Source organism: Crocodylus porosus, unplaced genomic scaffold (assembly GCF_001723895.1).
Source record: "Crocodylus porosus isolate Cpor-Errol unplaced genomic scaffold, CroPor_comp1, whole genome shotgun sequence".
Lineage (NCBI taxonomy): Eukaryota > Metazoa > Chordata > Crocodylia > Crocodylidae > Crocodylus > Crocodylus porosus.
In genome coordinates this window covers 127528002-127532591 of record NW_017728906.1, presented here as the reverse complement: position 1 = coordinate 127532591, position 4590 = coordinate 127528002, and the positions used below count along the sequence as shown (strand labels likewise).

General features: G+C 45.0%; 1 protein-coding gene across 8 annotated transcripts in view; it reads left to right on the top strand.

Moving 5' to 3' along the window:
- LMO7 (LIM domain 7) overlaps positions 1–4590 on the top strand; it is a 124054-nt gene that overhangs the window by 4661 nt on the left and 114803 nt on the right. The gene's annotated exons all lie outside the window — the stretch shown is intronic.

Below are 4590 nucleotides of genomic sequence, written 5' to 3'. Positions count from 1 at the left end.
TTATTCAGATTACATATTAGTTTTGTCATTTTTAATTGGTTCATCTCTATATGAAAGCAGCATCAGGCTCTAATCAAACACAGAACATTGTGAATCCTAGGAAGAAATCATATGACAAAGCCAAGCCCTTTAAGAATTCTTGGGTCTCAATGGGAGAACTGAACATAAGCATGTTAATCTATATATTGAAAAACGTGAGTGTTAGAAACAGAAGAGCAGGGTGCACTTTAACAGGTTCCACCCATTTATGTGAAGGCTTCTTTGCACGTTTTTCAGCTTGCTCACAAAAACTAGAGAAGTGTATCTGCTTCAGCTATCACATGTTGCTGTTAATTGGGAAAACTAACAAACTTAAATTTATTTTATTTTTACAACAAGTCTCATTGGTTGCCAATAAGTTACTTGGCAGACTTGCAGGCAAAGGAAGATGGAATAAAACATTCAGCAACTATGGAGTACTTTTCTCAAGATGAGTTTTATTTTAAATGAGAGCAAATAAACTCAAAATACCGAGTATTAAGGTTAGTTTTCCAGTCTTCCTCAGAGTGGAAGGGATAAATGTACTTTTCCTCCTCAGAAGCCCTTCCTGCCTATGGAGAAACTCAGTCCAAAGTCTTTTTCTGGCCTGAAGTCTATCCTGTTTATTCTGTTTCCAGAAGTAGAAAACTGCAGCTCCTAATTTTAAAAGCCCAGAAATCACAGACAGACTTGTATTGGCTGACTTTCCATATGTTCCATATGAATACTGGCACACTTAATATTTGATGTGCTTCAGCACCATGCAGTCATACCATGTCTTCTCTCTTTGGGCATGTCTATACATGCATTAAGGCGTTTTTCCTAATGCGCATTAAATTTGGTATCTCCAGTGTGAGGTACTAAACAAATGCCCATTAGGCTGCCTAAGCATCATGGTTTCTAAGTGACGCTTAATGTGCAGTAGCCTATTTTACTGTGCATTAGCGTAATTGCACAATTTTTTACATGATGCTTTAATGTGCAGTAAAATGGGTTACTGCAAATAAAAGCACACATGTAGATATGCCCTTCCTGATTGCATGTTTTTGTAGTCATTTTGAAGCAATAAAACTGCTCTTCAGGGGCTAGAGATAAGAATCCCTGAATCCCTCTTGCCTTTGGTCTCTGGAGCTAAGTACAGTCAAAAAGCTAAGTACAGTTTTAGGGAATTTTGTTTGATTTTTGTTTGATTTTTACATTATAAAAATCTAGCTAGTAGTTGGGCACAGATTGACTTTCTTCAGAGATGAGGAGGGTTAAGTAATCAGCTCAAGGCCATAGTGTTGGGTTAACTTTGCACATGTGCTTGCATAGTTTATAGAAAGCCTACATTTGTATTTCTACATGAAATAAGTACATGAAGCAATAGGTGTTTTCATCCTGGAGAGTGTTTGGGTGTTGTATACAGAATAATGTGCTGAATACTTTTCCCCATCAAGCATGCAAGAAAAGAATGCAAGTCAAACCATAATTCTTGGGGAAAACAGTGTGGTTCATTCTATTACTACTTTGACTGCTTAAATGGTCCCAGAATAAGCCAGGAGGAGTTCAAACAAGAAAATCAAAGAATAGATTTTATTTTGGGGTGGCTTCTGGTTTGAATCCTAACTACACTGTTTAATAGCTGAAGTATTTGTAAGCTTTCATTATTCTAAGATCATTTTTTAGAACTCAAGGTTTACAGGCCTATTTTTTTGTCTGTTTGTTAACACTGGAGATGGAATAGCTCATTAATTTTTAGCTGTTATGATGTGTTTCCATCCTTCTCCATCTACTGTGTTTTATAGCCTATTCAGCTGTTACTAATTTCCAGTGAAGGCTTCAAGTAAGTACATCTGAAAAGGGTTAAACATAATAAAAAGAAAAAACATAATTATGACAGTGGGTGAATGCACACAATGCCATTGGCTAAGGTTTGTACATTTGAGAGAAATCTTTTTTTTGTGAGGGGCAGGAAGATTTGGGTTTTTGTAGGACTGATGGACCTTCTTTTTGAGGATGAAAGACTCTAATAACTGCAAATGAATTTCCCTTTTGTAATCATTATGGGCCTGTTTGGGGTTCTTTTTTCACTCTTCACATGGAGCATGCATTTACTCAGACTGAATGTAAATGATTAGTGCTTAAGCGCATGACTTTGTCAATGCTGTACTATTAGCAGCTTTGAAATTGCACTGAAATGCTCTGTACTTAGAGACATTGTTTAGAGCAGTGGTTAGCAACTTTCTGGTACTGTAGCCTAGAATAACCCAACTTGGGCACAAGGTGGGCTGTTTTTCTGACCAGGCTGCTGCTGCTGTAGCTTTTCCCTGCTGCTGCTTCTCTCTGCCCACTGGCTGCAGTACAGGCACAGCCCCTTGCCACTTAACCCTCCAGCTGAAGCCTTCCAGCTCCTGAGGCTGATGGCAACTCAGACCGAATCTTGCGGACCCCCTTGATTTTAGTGCTGTAGCATTACTAGCCTCAAACTTGACTGGCTCCCTTCATTTTCAGGGCTTCCAGTAGCAGCTCTTTCAGTGACTGTTAGAAGCCTTAAAAACGTGTGTGTGTGTGTGTGTGAGAGTAATCGGGGGAGTAATCCTGTTTCATGGCTGCTAGTTCCCATGGTTTGCAGGGCTTCTTACAGTAGCCCTTTGACAGCTTCTTCTTTTTTTACTGTTTACCTGTCCACTTACAGGAAGTTAGATTTTGTGGCTAGGGACAAACATTCAAAAAGCCTGAGTCTAAATTGTTTCAATCTTTGCAGGTTAGTCCAACCTGCCTAGGTTAAACTGATTTGCAAATGCACAGACATTCCTTCTGGACTGGAGCAATGCAGGCTCATGCCTGCAGTGGCTCAGGCTAGAAGTTGGAGGGGTGCAGCTCTCCCTTCCCTTCTAGAGTGCTGAGCTGAGGGCGGGGGGCATGGTCAAGTCCTGGCAGGATGCTCTGCACAGTCCCAGGCTCTTCCTTGTTCACTGCTCAAGGGGCAGGAGTGTTGCCAGCCCCCAGCTAGTGTTCTGAGACAAAGGGGGCAGGGGGAGGGAGGACTACTTGTGTGCAATGCATGCATCTGTTGTTGACACCTGAGCTTTTCAGTCTCCTTCTCCCTGCTTCTTCATATTGTCTTCAGCAAACCTGACGGGCAAGGGAGCCAACAGAGAGCTGATAACATAGTGTTTAGCAGCATATCAAGAAAACAAAAGCCTGTCTCGTTAGTTCAAGCTCTTTCTTAAACAGCTTTTTCTGTGGAAGGAACAGAGGGACATTACCAGCTGACCTGTTGATTAGCTCCAAAAAGCCCCAACTGTCCTGTCTGCCTTTGTCTGGTCCAAGTGAAATTGGAGAGACACACACAGAGACACTTCTCAGCATTAGCTAGCATACCACATACCTAGGGTCCATGGGGCTGGGGTCTGTGCTGTGGGAGAGAGGGAGGAAGGTGGGGATCCCTGCTTGAGCAGCAAGTGGCGAGGGGGCAGTGGGGCAGAGGGAAGCCAGGCAGATCCTACTGTACCTGCAGTCTGCCAGAGCTCTGGCTAGGGAGCAGAGAGGCAGGGCCAACCCTGTTCTGTGGAGCAGAGTGCCAAGCCTAGCCCAGGGCTGCAAAGCATCTGGGATGCAGGGGGACTCTAGTTTAGTTTAACTTAAACCAGCAAGGGGTCTGGGACAGACATGGCATAAACTGGTTTGACCCAAATCAGTTAAGCCTAATACTACATTGAACCAGGTTTATCTTAAACCGTTTTCAGCCATTTTGAAACTAGCTTATATGCCCTGAACTTCTATTCTGTTACAGGTTTAAACCAGTTCGATTGTTTAAACCGGTTTATGTGTAATGTCTATCCCTAGCAGTCCTCAGAATTGCAACACAATTGGTTCCTGAAAACCACGTCATAAATCAAAAGGTCGTAACTTGGAACCAATTTTCCCATAGGAACAATGTTACAAATGGGGGATTGGTTCCTTTACCATGCTCAGAACAGCTGTGTCCAGCTGGTAAGTCCATTGTGTTGGTAGGGAAGGAAGCAGCATGGGGCAGCAGATCCATGCCCCACAGCAAGGGAGGGAATGTGGCTGGGGCTGCCCAATCAGGTTGGGGGAGTACAGGACGCAGGTGCGGCTTGCTGTGGCCAGGCCCTGGAAGCAAGGGCTGTGCCCTGCCGCCACTCGCCCAGCCAGGGCAGTGAGATGTGGGGTGGGCAAACAATGCACAGCATCAGGACCCACTCCAGCTGCCCCGCGCCTCCCAGACAAGCCACGACTTCACCCCACCCCGCACTGGCTGGGTGAGAGGTGGCAGGTTAAGGCAGGGGCGTATGCCCTGGATCTGTGAGGGCCAGGCAACAGAGCAGGAGCTATGGAGGTATCTGAAGCTACCCTAAAATTCACCATAGCCCCTACCGCCTGCCCAGAGTGCAGCCCGGGCTGGCCCTGGCCCCAGCCACCCCACACAAATCTGGGGCACATGCCCCTGCCATGCCCTACCACTGCCACCACTCACCCAGCCCAGGGTGGGGCAGAGTGAAGCCATGGCTCATCTGGGAGGCGTGGGGAGGCTGGAGTGGCTCCTGCCACTGAGAGCCACTTGTC